The sequence below is a fragment of the Aristolochia californica genome, unplaced genomic scaffold (genome assembly GCF_029961685.1).
Source record: "Aristolochia californica isolate CCGP_79_NKW_82.1479 unplaced genomic scaffold, dmAriCali1.0.hap1 SCAF_190, whole genome shotgun sequence".
NCBI classification, from domain to species: domain Eukaryota; kingdom Viridiplantae; phylum Streptophyta; class Magnoliopsida; order Piperales; family Aristolochiaceae; genus Aristolochia; species Aristolochia californica.
Genome location: NW_027181871.1, coordinates 1 through 13,955, shown reverse-complemented (window position 1 = coordinate 13,955; position 13,955 = coordinate 1). Strand labels below are relative to the sequence as shown.

Here is a 13,955-nt window from a genome sequence, read left to right as displayed (position 1 = left end):
TTCTGAGAGGCGACGAGATTGCATGTTATCTTTCTGCTGTAAACCCTTCCGCTTGGATTTGTAGGCACCTCATATTGCCTGGGTGATGCCCCTTTACATGTGATCTTTTCGTGCAAAGTTGCCGTTGTTTCCTTTGAACTGCGGGGTGGCTTTGCCAAAAGAGCTGCTGTCTCACTGTCTAGAGGAGTGATTTGCTGGAAAGATGTTGATCTTCCATTGTACGGACGCCCTGCGCATTTTGCGGCTTTACGGGCCAGTCCGTTTTCTGGTTTTGGGCCTTACTTTGTCGAGGCCCGCTGGTGACTGGTTGAGGTGGTGTTCTCTTCTAGAGCAATGTGAGATAGATTCTGCTGGTGAGCCATTCTGGGTGCTTCTTGTAGAATCACGGCATCTGTGGGTCGCCTTTGCAAAGTAACGGCGTTGGTGCTTTTGGGACCCAGGTCTGTGTTGAGCGTTCCGAGGTCCATCTCGATGACCCGGAAAGTTTTTGGGGCGGATGCGGGCGTTCGCTCGGGTTGGTTGCAGCTTTTGTGCTGCCTTTCGGGATCCATGCTGATGAGCTTTGTGATAGGCAGCTTTGAGTCCTCTTGGTCATCCGGGTTTTGCTGTCGTTCTTTACAGGGTGCGAGAGAAGTCTTCGCTGGGCCTGAGCTTTCGGTTTGTTCTTCGGTGTCCAGACTTGGGCTCTGACGTGCCTGGTTATTTGGGCCTTGCTGCTTCTTGTCCGGCGGGGCTGTGCAGATCGGTAAAGTGTACCATCCTTTTCCCTGTGTCGTGGCTACACTCCGAGCAGTGTCTTTGCAATAGACACTCCCATTTGAGTTTATGTTCCCGATTTCAGTGCATTCTGGGTAGTGCCACGGTATTCTGTGCGTGTCATACGAGGGTGAGCTCGTTTTCTCAAGCTCTAGCTTGACTGTAGAGGCCCGCTCTTCTGCTTTCCCGCTGGTTGGCTTAGGTGGCGCGCCTTGGAGTGTGACAACGGGGGAGGTATGCGCCGGCAAGGCCCCCTGTAGTGTGATTAGGGGCTCTGTCTTTGCTGGTGGGGCTCTCGGCAGCGTCACCTTGGCTGTTGTTTCTCTAGAGGTGGCGGTAGGCTCGAAGCTTCCACTGCGATTCAATTCATTTCTCCTTCTTGGGGGTGCCCCTTGTAATGTGACTACCGGTGTCGGTCTTCCTTGTAACGTGATCACTGGGGCCGACTTTCCTTGAAGTGTAATCATGTTTATGCTATTGGCGGGTTCTCTGGTGATGAGCTTGGATGGATCCCCACGGTGTGCTGCTTCCGTGATCACGTTGACGGACTTTGTTGATCCTTCGGACCCTCCTGCCTCGTGTGCGGGGATAGGGTGTTGCATTATATTCTTTATTGACATTGATTTTTCCTTCGTCGATGAGGTTCTGGATGGCGTGCTTGAGGGAGAGGCACCTTTCAGTAGAGTGGCCTCGTCCTTGGTGGTATGAACAAAACTCATTTTCTTGATAGTTCTTGGGGAGAGGATTAGGGGGAGGCCTCGGCTGGAGGGGCGTCAGCAAGCTTTTCTGAGCTAAAACATTCAATACTTCACTGTAGGATTGTGCCAATGGCGTAAAAACCCGGTATTCTCGTGTTTGGGGCGCTACGTCTTGCCCTTTGCCTGTCGAGCTGATAGCATTTACTTCGAAGTTCGTGGAAGAGTTGAAGTTTCCATTCTGTGCTTCAGTTCTTCTTCGTGCTGCAACCCCTGCATGGGGCCACGGAGTGATAACCCCAGTCCGCAATCCTGCCTCCACTCGCTCTCCGGCTTGGAGCAGTTGCGTAAAATTCATGTAATTTTGGGCTATCAAATAGCCCGATTTGGGTGTGCGGAGCTTACAATCATCGAGATCTGCTCGTCGAGCGGCAGGGGAGCTTTCATCTTAGCTGCCAAGGCTCTCCATCTGGCTACATACTCGGAGAATAGTTCATCGTTCTTCTGCTTCAGCGCTTCGAGATCTGCCCTTCGGGGGGCGGTATTCAGCTTGTAAGAAAATCGATCCATAAATGCTTGAGAAAACTGCTCCCAGGTCTTGAATTCTTGAGGCTCCAGTGCTGTGTACCAGTCCAAGGCGTCCCCCTTTACGCTGTGCTGGAATAATCTGATGAGGAGGGAAGTCAGGCTAATGCCTGCTAGCGTAGGATTCTTGAGTTTTGACTGCCTACTATTCCAAAAGGCTTGCGTGTGAATCATCTATATTTAGAGGTGCCGCTTTTCTTCCTCATAATCAGGCTCATCCCTTACCTATGGCTCTTGTGAACAACCCTGGGGATGGGGAAAGAAAAGAAGGGATAGCATGAACCATCGGAAGGGGACTACAACTATGGGAGGTGGAGCTAGGGAGAAAAAGAGGGAGAGATGATGCATCCAATCCAAATGAGAGATTTTGCGTATATATAATATATACAAGGATTGGCTCCGCCAAAGTAGTGCTTCATGAGCGAGGCGGCATCTCTTTTCGCCCTTATTTGTGTTTGTGCGTGCATCTTTCTTTCCTTTTAGCTTTCCGCTGGTTAAGAACCAACAAACAACCTTTGTTTTCGTGTAGTTCTGTTCTGCACAACTTGTACATTGTACAGGAAGGACTTGCCGCTAGCGCACTGCTGGGGCCCAAGTGCTTGCTGTCTGGAGAGATTCATTTTCTCGGATTCAATAATGTCTCCACTAGAGAAATTCACTTCTTTCACATGGCTACGTAACAAAGTCTTATGGGGTCTTATTCATGTTATCACATATTTGATCTTTCTGACTTTATTGAAGCTATACATCGTTGATGCATATGCATTCCATCTTCCTGAAGTGCCAGATTTCATAATGGAAGAAGCGGACGCCTCCGTCTGATTTAATGGATGTGAGTGAGAGTGAGCCGGATCCAGCCTTTGCTGGAGTTCCCGAGCGCGACCCTCAGCAACACTTTTCCTCGTTAGTTGATAACATAACTTCAATTATACTAAACCTCTTATCCTCCTCCTCGGGATATGATCGAGCGGAGGAGATGAAAGAATGTATAATGGAGATTATGGAATGGGGGCCCACCCTGCAGGATCCTCACCACCTTGGTGTGGAGGAGAATATCGAGGAGGCCTACTTCATCCTAACGACTCTTTTTCAAAAGGGCGAAGAGGCTCCTTTTTATAAAGAAGTCGTTAGTTTTATAAAGAATCCGGACTGAAGAAGGCCGGACTGTCGGTTCGTCGAAGGGCGGGGGTTTCCGAGCTCAATGATCCTCCACAAGACTCATTTTTTTAGCGATTCCACATTCATTAGTATCAATCACGGTGTTCAGCTGACTTGCACTGATAGACCCCTATTGTATTGGAATTAGGCGCCCCATCTTTTGACTGTTGTCAACTAATCTCTTCAATGTTCGATTCTACTCTATGTTAGAACATTTCTGTGAATGCTATTCCGATCTAAGTGGTCTTATTTCGTGTCCCGTGCTAGGAAGCATTACTCCTCTTTTCATTCCAAATTCAAGAATACGACCGATACGATTGATTGGTCTGTGCGCCTCTCTTATTACTTTTTTGTATCCCCCTGTTCCTCGGATACAATTCGATCCTTCTACGGCCAAATCTCAATTTGTGGAAAGCCTTAGATGGCTTCCTTATGAAAACATCAATTTGTATATGGGTATAGATGGTCTCTCTTTATTCTTCGTGATATTGACCACATTTCTGATCCCTATTTGCATTTCAGTGGGTTGGTCTGGTATGAGAAGTTATGGGAAAGAGTATATTACAGCATCTCTAATTCGTGAATTTCTAATGATCGCCGTGTCCTGCATGCTGGATCCTCTACTATTCTATGTTCTTCCCGAAAGCGTGCCAATCCCTATGTTGTGCGGAGCTGAGCATCTTCTATTCGCTAGGATAAAGCTTTTCCTCTGCAGGGGCCTTGTGCAGTAAACCCCCTACGGGCGGTCGTCCGTCGTCGTAAAGTAGTCCCCGCGAAGCTTTCGGGAAGAGGGGTAGTCTTGTGCGTAAGCATAGCATTTCTGGTCGAACCCGCCCAACCCAACTAAGAAGAACCGAACCTGACAGACACATCTTTTTGGGGGGAGGGTACTCCGAGTAGTGGGTACCTCGTAGGACCTCGACCCGCCTACTCGGGTCTTGTATGGATATGCAGGAAGGGGTGCTCCTAGGTGTGTGTAGGGGGTGTGTTTGTTCGCGAGAATTGATTCCTCGTCAAGTCAGTTTGGGGGGTGTGGACACACTTGCGCGAATTCGGGTAACGGCTACAAGGGAGAAAGAGAAAGGAAACTGTACCCGACCAGGGATGGACGTAAACTCGTAAGCTACCTTTGCTAGGGATAATCGTCCAGGTCTTATTGTGAAACAAAAAAGCCGCCCCGCCACAGCAGGCGGGTTGGTTCCTCTGTCGTAGCCGGGGAGCTCTTGGCGAGGAGACCGTAGGATAAGTTGCTAAAACAAACGGGAGGGGAGGATCGACCCGTTCAGTAGAATTCCGAAGAAAGACTGTTGGCTTCAAAAAGTGCCCCTCTTACTACTTTGGGCTTGTGCGCTAGTATGGCTTAGAGTGCCCGGCGGCTTGTGCGCTAGAGAGCGAGCTGGGGCTTGCTGGGTTCGAGAATAGAAAGAATAGGGCTTGGTCCTGTCCTTAAGATTCAGATAAGAAAAGGGTCGGGTCCCTTTATGCCTCCGTACAAGTGCAGCGTACAAGTTCCGGCCTTTTTGATTGGGAAAGATCAAACCAATTTGAACCGCTCACATCACAGTAGTAGTAGCGTAAAGGCCGTCAGTAGGGGGGCGGCCATAAAGGCAATGACTTTCACATCTCTCTCTCTCTATCTATAGATATCTAGAGAGAGAGAGAGATCTGCTGCGTGAGCAACCCGACTGTGCGTTACATGTGCTCTACAGGCCGCACTCCATCTTTCTTCCCAACGAGCCCATTTTTCTGGATTTTGAAGACGGGCTAAGCGCACACGCCCCTTATAGCAAGAGTAGCCCCCCTTTACACAAGAGAGCGAGAAGCGCAAAGTAGCAATTGGTGCTTCTCGCTCTATTGCTACTTTGGGCTACGCACCTTTACGCAAGAGGGGAACTTTATTGCGAAAGGCATGGTTTTCTACGGTCGGGCCCCCCTCCCACTAGTCCGGCTAGCTAGTGAGCGGTTCTTTCGGGCGGGAAAGAGGCCGGGCCGTACGGGCGGGCATCTCCCGCAACGCAAGCTGCATAGTTCGCCACCACCCGAGAAGCAAAAGATTCGAGAGTAAAGGCAGAAAAGACATGCATAGATAGTGGTCTAATGACAAGGGCCGACGACGGAAGCTCGGGACGGAGCCGTATGATGCGGAAGTCTCACGTACGGTTCCCTGAGAAGGGAGTGGCTACCTACTGGAGCTTCGACCAACCACCACCGGTCAATTCCGCTTTGGGGCCGCCCCTTACTCTACCATTATTATAGGGGTATGGGGTTCGAGACAAAGAAAGATCAAGGCAGCATATCAGTTTTTCCTATATACTTCACTTGGATCTGTTTTTATGCTATTAGCTATTCCGTTGATTCTTCTCCAAACAGGAACCACCGATTTACAAATCTTATTAACCACAGAATTTAGTGAGCGGCGCCAAATCTTTCTATGGATTGCTTCTTTCGCTTCTTTCTCCGTCAAAGTGCCTATGGTACCAGTTCATATTTGGTCACCCGAAGCTCATGTAGAGGCACCTACGGCAGGATCCGTCATCTTGGCAGGAATTCCTTTAAAATTGGGAACCCACGGGTTTTTAAGATTTTCAATACCCATGTTTCCCGAAGCGACACTTCGTTCCACTCCTTTCATTTATACTCCAAGCGCGATTGCTATAATATATACTCCCTCGACCACTTCAAGACAGATCGATCTTAAGAAGATCATTGCCCACTCCCCAGTAGCCCATATGAATCTGGTGACTATGGGTATGTCTAGTCGGGCGGCGGCCGTTAGGTCACCTATTTTGAGTTATGGACACACAAGGCCAAAACATGTGTGCCGGGCGTGCGACCCATCAACCTACTAGCAATGGGGGAGAAAACATAGCATGTCGCAACAAAAGCTTGATTCGAGGCGTCAGCAAAACACAGCCGTCTGTTCCAAAAACTAAACCCCCTTAGCGCCCCGGGACGGGAGTGAGGGACGGTCCTACGCGCAGGCAGCTGCAGAGGCAGCCTGCCTATAAAGCGCCTTATAACAATAGGGCCCAATAGGGCAAGCGCCTAAGCGCCTATTGCGACTTTGGGCGTGTGCTAGCCTAGCGCACAAGCCGCCGGGCACTCTAAGCCAACGAAGTCTGCGGCTTGAAGCGCCTATCGCTACAAGGGCGTTTCAAAAAGTGCCCCTCTTACTACTTAGGGCTTGTGCGCTAGACGAGGTCAGAATCTAATCTTTCTGTTGGCTTTCCAATTCATTCGTGAATAAGAAAGAAAGGGCTAGAAGCGAGCGCTTCTAGCTGCTTCGCCTGCTTCTTATTATGGCGTGGCGGAAATGAACGAAAAGCGAGATGAACGTGCTATTTTCAAATCGATTGATAGATGGCCTGATCTGTTCTGATAGATCGAAAGAGTAGGAATGGATAGAGAGGGAATCTATCAATAATAAGGGGAAAGATACTCAATAGATCAATAGATCGAAAGAGGATATCGCACTATTATGGATCCATCAGAAAGAAGATATGTATCTGATGGAGTCTACATCGTACGTAGAGCGCCCAAGCGCTTTTTGGGCCAGCTCCGTTCTCTTATCCATCGGTCCAATGCACAGGGCTCATCTCATGGAGGGAAAAGCAAAAATGTAGTTGTGTTGTTGTTGTTCGCCGCCTCGACGCATTCCCTTATCTCCCCGGCATCGTCCCACACAGAAAGAAAGAGTGCTCCGCCCCGGCCCGACCTGTAGGTCCGCTAACGTAAAGCGAGGAGTTGAGCCTGAACTGGCGAACCAAAGTCACTTTCGGAACCATACTTCCTACAGCTAACACGTGTCCAGTCCAGCGGGAACGCGCAGCGCAAACGAACGTGAGCTGCTATACCGAATCCCCCGCTGGCCATCGGGGACCGAGTGGTAAGGCCATGATCCGCAGGGGAACGGATCACTCATTCTTCCATTGGGGACAGGTGCACGAACGACAACTCCAAACGTCACACATCCGCCGCCTACCTACCGTATAGGTGGCACCAGCGAGATCCAGCTAAGGTAAGGAACTTCGTGTCGCGGCTGCTCCACTCCTCTGCGGTCTCTTGAACTGAACTTCGTTGCCTTCCCGCGCGCGAAGCGAATGGGCGCTGTGCCGTGGGTCAGTTTCGGGGCGGGGGGCGGAGAGAGACCAGAAGAATGAATCATTTGGATCGACGAGCCATTTCGTGAATCAATGGAATGTCTGTCTATCCATGAACATCTATTCTATCTGTAAGGGGATCTCTCTATCCATAATGAAGTCTTATATGGCATGATATGATCGCCTAGCCGTAGCCGCATATCAGCTGCGCTCAATATGCGGGATTTCTGTTGGATCAGATCTTTCGCTTTGACGGAAGCTTTTGGACCTAGCGAAAAGGACTCGGCGCCTTCGCGCAAGCAAGCGCGAGAGAAGCAAGCAAAGTAGAAGCTTTGCCAGAAGCAAGACGAGGAAGCGGAGCTGTCGTAGAAGCGGTAGCTTCCCCCGACCGACTACAATACAACAGTCGCGACCTACTTTGATTCAAGAAAAAAGGCCTTTTTTCTTGCTTTGCCCTATAGGGTACGCTCTGCTCGCCCTACTTTGATTCAAAAGAAAGGCGAACAGGGTTGGTTTGGCAACAAGCAGACGGCTCTCTATCATAGTTGCAAGGGGGCTGTTCGCCTTAACTACTTAAGTACCAAAGGCTGCTTTCGGTTTCATAAGGGGGGCTGTTGACTACAAGCTATCAGCGCTGTCTTAGATTGAATGGCAATAAGATAAGTCGACGTTCAATCTCTAAGGCGGGTTTCCGCTGAGAACGGAATAGTGTTCGTGTCCAAAGGTGAACAAAGCCTAGCTTATAGAGTTCGCTGCTTTTCCCAGGCCTACGAAGGGCTTATACTGCTCGCCTTTGTTTGATATGTTCATTCAGTACCAATACAAACTACAACTACACCAAAGCCCCAGGGCCACTATAGAAGCTAGAAGTAGCCTATAGTAGTAGTAGAGTAGTCGGCCTAACCAAAGCGTCACGACATAATCAAAAGGTTACCCTTCAGAATCTTAAGTAGGGGGCTTATCCCGCCCGCCTACCAATCAAAGAGGCTGAGAGTAAGCGTAAGCTCACCCGGAAGCTCGAAGAGCTTTCTCCGCCGGAGAGAGTGGAGAAGGGGAGAAGCGACTCGTCGTAGAAGCTTCGCTTCCGGGACGAAGCCAAGCCTAAAACCTAAAAGATCGACTTGGCGCAGGAGGCCAAGCATTCTGGGCTGGAAGGAGGCAAGCAAATGAAGGGAGGCATTACGGGCCGACTACAATAAGCAAAGCTTCGTAGACTCGACAAGTCGCTTATAGAATGCCGACTACTAAGTGAAGTTCAGTAAGGGGGGGGGAGCTGCAGAGGCCGCGGGCGTGTGCTGCAAGTGCCCCCCTCTTGCTATTTTGGGCCTTTAGGCACCTTATAGCAATAGTGGCACCCGCGCTTCGCTCGCTGGCGTGAGCGCTGGCTGTGCGAAGCCGACCACTACATAAGCCGCTGGCGGAGAAAGCTCTTCGAGCTTCCCTTCATTCGCTTCGCGGGAGCCGCACAGCACATAGCTGGAAGTCAGAGGGCCCGTACTACCTGCCTAAGCCTTCGCTCCGAGGGACCGTAGAATGGAAAGCGCCTTCTAAACTACTCGGCAGAAGGGAAGGGGCCTATGTATTTGCATGACCCCTGCAGATTTGACCCTACCTACACCCGGAGCCAATCCCCTAGCGGTCCTGCCACCACGCCGCAGAACGGGAGCTCGTGTGGAACCTTGGATTTCTGGCGTAACAGCGGTGGAACGTCAAAAAAAAGATGACGGCCGCGCGGGCCTACGGTACGGGGAATTCGGCCAAAATATGGACACCCGAAGGGCCCGGCACGCACAATCCTATCCTATCCGAGTCCGAGTTTACCCCGTCATTGCACTTCGGACAGCTTTGATCCAGCCCCGCATCATAAGGAGCACCCCCCTTTCGAGAGGTACCCAAATGGTACGGTACATAGGAGCTTGGTCTTTCTCAACGTGGTGTATAGCACGAAAAACCATTCGATACAAGATAGGGCCGTTCACATGAAAGAAGAGAATCAATCCTTTCTTCTTTTCTTTCTCTTTCTCGAGGGGGGAAAGAGAAGTAGGGTATTATGGAGGGAGGGGGACATTCGGGCGCATTTCTCAAAATCCTCCACTGCATCCAGGATCACAAGTGGAATGCTAAGCAAGGGTGGGGAGGCAGCGAGCTCCGCTGGAACAGAAAGCAGCAAGCAGCTGGGATGCGCGCGCTAGTCCTATTAGTATAGTAAGGCGCGCAGTTATGTAGTTTTAGCGCACACGCCCAAAGTTGCAATAGAGCGAGAAGCCTGCCTATAAAGCGCCTTTACACAATAGGGCCCAAGAGGGCTGAAGCACCTATTGCTATTGTAGGCTTGGGGGCTTGTGCGATAGAAGTGCGCGAAGCGGAGCGCGGATGCGCTCGCTCACTGGCTGCTATAAGCGCTAGCGCGCGTACTCTTCTGTGGAGTCGCACGGAACGAGCCTTGTCTTCCCTCCAACGACTAGCTCCCCTTTCTTGTTCCGGTCCGACAACGAGGACGCTGCCCTTCTCCTGTCGTGGAAGGACTTCAGCCTGTGGTGTGGTCCAACCCATGGGCGGAGTCGCCCTCATCCCCCCCCCCATTGCTCAGTGCTCCCTGCTGCTTCGCTGGGCTTTACCCGTCCCCGGCGTGGACGCGGGCTTCTATAAGAGAATGATAAGCTCTCTTAACAAGAAAACGCGAACCGCGCGGAGCCCACCCGAGTTCGTTTTCTGCCGCCACTGGCCGGCCGCTGGGGAAACACTGCCCGGCCCCCTCTCGGGAAACGGGGGTGGGGGTCCAACAAGCACTTGCTGCAGAGGGGGGCCCACAAGCACCCGGCCCGCCCCTTCTAGCGCACAAGCCCGCGGGCACTCTAAGTAAAGCCGACCTCTTTTTCGCCAGTGCTGACGCTGTGCGCGCGTAGATAAGGAAAGCAAAATCCCAGTGGGGGGGAAGGGGGGCCGGTGCCTTTCTTTTACGGCCTAAACTCCTATTTGTCAGCCGTGGGGAACTACTGATCGGTCGGGGGGAGGGGAAAGCGTGGGCCTACCTATCCCGATAGGACCCCCATAAAGGAACGGGAGCAGTTGAGAGGTTCCATATTGCCGAGCCGAAGGGCAGCACTTCTGTACGTGATCGTAGTATGTCACGTCGTCTCGTCCCCGCTGCATCGAAGAGTACCTATGCACTATGTTCCGGTTCACTGATAAGGAAGATAGAGTTGGGGTGGGGGTCTACGATGTGATACTCAAGTATGACCCGGGGAGATACATGCTAACTATGGGTAGGAAGCAGGAACCATTCTGTCAAAAATGTCGAGGGGTTACAGATCTCTTATACAACCATCGATCCGACAGAGCGGAACGACCAGAAAAAGAAGTGGAGTTAGAAAGCCGTATGATAGGTGGTAACTATCTTGTACGGTTCGGGGGGTAATCGGCGTACTCCGATCAGTGGGGGGGGAATATTTGGCTCTATCGAACATACAGGGAATTGGAGGTAGCATTCCACCGATGTCAAGTCATGGACCGGTTCCTTCAGCCCTTTTTCTATGTGTTGGTGTTCTATATGACCGACATCAGACTCGACTTGCTAGATATTACGGAGGTTTAGTGAGCACCATGCCGAATCTCCCTACCATTTCCTTCTCTTCCACTTTGGCCAATATGAGTTCACCTGGTACTAGCAGCTTTATCGGGGAATTTCCCATCTTAGTAGGAGCTTTCCAAAGAAATAGCTTAGTAGCCACATTAGCAGCGCTTGGGATGATTTTAGGCGCGGCGTATTCCCTTTGGCTATATAATCGTGCGGTTTCTGGAAATTTCAAACTCCTCCATAAATTCTCCGATCCAAATGGCAGAGAAGTTTCCATATTTCTACCTTTTCTTGTTGGAGGGGCGACCGTCCGTTGAACTACCAAAGAAAAAAGGGTAAACCAATGTGATCATGACATTGTAGGTGCTTGCGATGGGACGGATGCGACTTCCCTCATAAGTAATGGGTGGCATAGCCCGTTGCGGAAGTCCCCCCCTTTTTTTGATCCATTTCTTTAGGGAGCTTCAAAAGAAGGCCCCAAAGAAAGCGCACAAGCCCTAAGGCTCAGGCCCCCAAGCCATAAAGGCGCACAAGCCTTAGGGCACTTGACGCCCCTGCTGTTGCTGCAGCGCACACGCCCGCTTCTAGCGCACAAGCCCCTATTACGTAAAGGTGCTCCGCCCCTTTACGCAATAGAGCCGTAGGCGCCTATTACTACTTTGGGCTTGTGCGCTAGATGCAGCAGCGAGCGCATCCGCGCTCCGCTCACTGGGTGGGACCGAGAGAAAGAAAGAAAGGGGGGGCGACCATGCATGGCACTTCTCGACCGTGTCTCCGAGGGACAGTTGAACGAGCGACTCATGAATGCTGCCGGGTCGGACGAGCCAATAACTCGAACGCGTTCGGTCAGTTTTTTGAGCAAGAATCACAGCGTTACCTTACCTTCACCATGATACGGACTCCAAGTTCTTATGGCAGAGCACGAGGAGTTTCCAACTTCAATATGATGATGGGAATGGAAACCAGAAGCACGACTGGGGTCTTCGTGGTCCGAGATAATACTAACATCAGTAACAGTAACGTAAGCATGAGAGTTTTTGGTAGTACCGGTGAACCAGATGGCCGCGGCGAGGGAATCTGGGACGGAGGACTCGTAGTATCTCTCTAGATCTGGCAAAAGCGAAAGACCCCCTAACGTAATTCGAATGGGGGCTGACCGCTGAGCCCACTCTGGCCTCGCTGGGCGGGCCCCAGTGGGTGCGAGCTGGAGCTGCCATAGCTTATGGCTAGAGCAATGGGAGGGGGCCCCAGCAGAGAGAACAGTAAGGATAACGAGCGCGGAGCCCGCTTGGCGGGCGGCAGGAGCAGCGGGCAAGTGCTTGGTAGGCCAACAGCCCAGTGAACCGGGCGGGGCACAAGCCGCAAGTACGAGAAATTGGCCCCGCTCCGCTTTATTAAAAGCAAGGACCGCGGAAGGAGGTCGAACCAAGGACCTATGGAAGTCGGGGCTCGTCCCCGGTCAATATTGGATCAAACTATAGGGGGCCGTAGCACTGACCTCTTTTTTTATTGATTCAATACTATAGGGGAAAAGATCGTACTCTTCCCTACCGAGACAACGGACACTCTCAACGGATCCTCCACGCGCAGGGCATACCTCTTCCGTGCGTCTTTCTCGTGGCGGGAACAGAACAACAGGGAAAGACCCGGCCGACCTGCCCAGGGCTCGAGGGCGAGCCATACGAGAGTGAGTCGAAAGGCTTCCGTTTCCGTTCTTGGTTTGGGCCCCTCTCGATCTTCTTCGTATAAGGGAAGGGGGAAGGAGTCTAAATCAATGGACATTAATGAACCATCATTGATGGACGTTGCACATGACACGATCAATTCGACTCAAGGTCCGGCGCTAATAGAAGTTGCTTACTCTCCTAGTAGCGAAGGAAAAAGGCAGGGCTTTTTTCGTAGTAATAGTGGGCGGGTCTCATGAGATCTATGCCGGCCGCCGGAATCAAACGAAGGTCGAAGGACCATTCGATTCATTAAGGGGCATAGATCTAGGCCTCTTTGTTCGGTCAATCACCAAAGGCGGGGGGAACCACTATGGACGAGACCTCCCGGCCTCGATTCTTTTGCATAGTCCGGGGGCCGGCCTTTCAGAGCAGCGGGGCATAGCGGCGCCCTCGCCTGGCGCCATTCCCGGACCTAGCAGCAGACGGGCGGGCCGGGCCTGAATTCAGAGACCAGACTCTTCTTTGCTTGAGCTGCTCCCACGCACGCAGACCGGAAGATCTCTGTCTGGACAAGTACGTAGAGATCTTCGTGGGACCGGGGAGGGAGTCTCAATCGATCTTTTCTAGGATTCCTTATCACGTCACGCACGGAGATCTTTCCATTGATAGATAAGAGGGCTCCCCCCTTGAACAGACTCTTAAAGGTTAGGTTACTACCTGCCTCTACGGAAGAGCTGCCTTACGGACGCCCGGAGGTCATATAGATCGGAACCCGGAGCGAGAAGAACGAAAGGGTTGGTGTGGCCACAGCTACAACTACTGGCGCTTCAAAGTGCTTAGATTCTAAGGGCGCTAAGACTATGTAAGCCCCTTTCGCCTTTGGTACTTCAGTAGGGCGAGCAGCCCTTAAACTCAAATCAAAGGAGCCCAAAGCCCTTCCCCTATTTCTGCATTTCATTCTCTACGCCTCATCCAAAATGAGAAAAAAGGGGAGGCCTATTGATTCGAAGTCACTACGAAAGGGTCGGTCAATAGCATTGCTCTTCCTTTCCCGGGTCTCCTTTCGAAGGAAAGGCCTTCGCATTCCTAATCCGCCCCACCAACCCCGGACGGCTTTGTTTGCCCCAGCTTGGCGAATCGCATCCCCGCGCAACGACATTGTTTGTGCGCCCCTTACAGCGTAGCGCACAAGCCCCTTGTAGTAAGAGGCGCCGTAGGCTCTATTACTACAAGGGGCGGAGCACCTTTACGTAATAGGCGCCGTAGGCTCTCTGTATACAAGAGGCGGAGCACCTTGTAGTAAGAGGGGCACTTTTTGAAGCGCACAAGCCCCTTTACGTAATAGGCGCCGTAGGCTCTCTTACTACAAGGGGCGGAGCACCTTTACGTAATAGGGGGCACTTGACGCCCCTTTACC

General features: G+C 51.5%; 1 pseudogene; it reads left to right on the top strand.

Annotated features, from left to right (window-relative positions):
• Window positions 1–5,103: 5,103 nt before the first annotated feature.
• Window positions 5,104–13,944, top strand: LOC137954774 (NADH-ubiquinone oxidoreductase chain 4-like; annotated as a pseudogene).
• The last annotated feature ends 11 nt before the right edge of the window (window positions 13,945–13,955 follow it).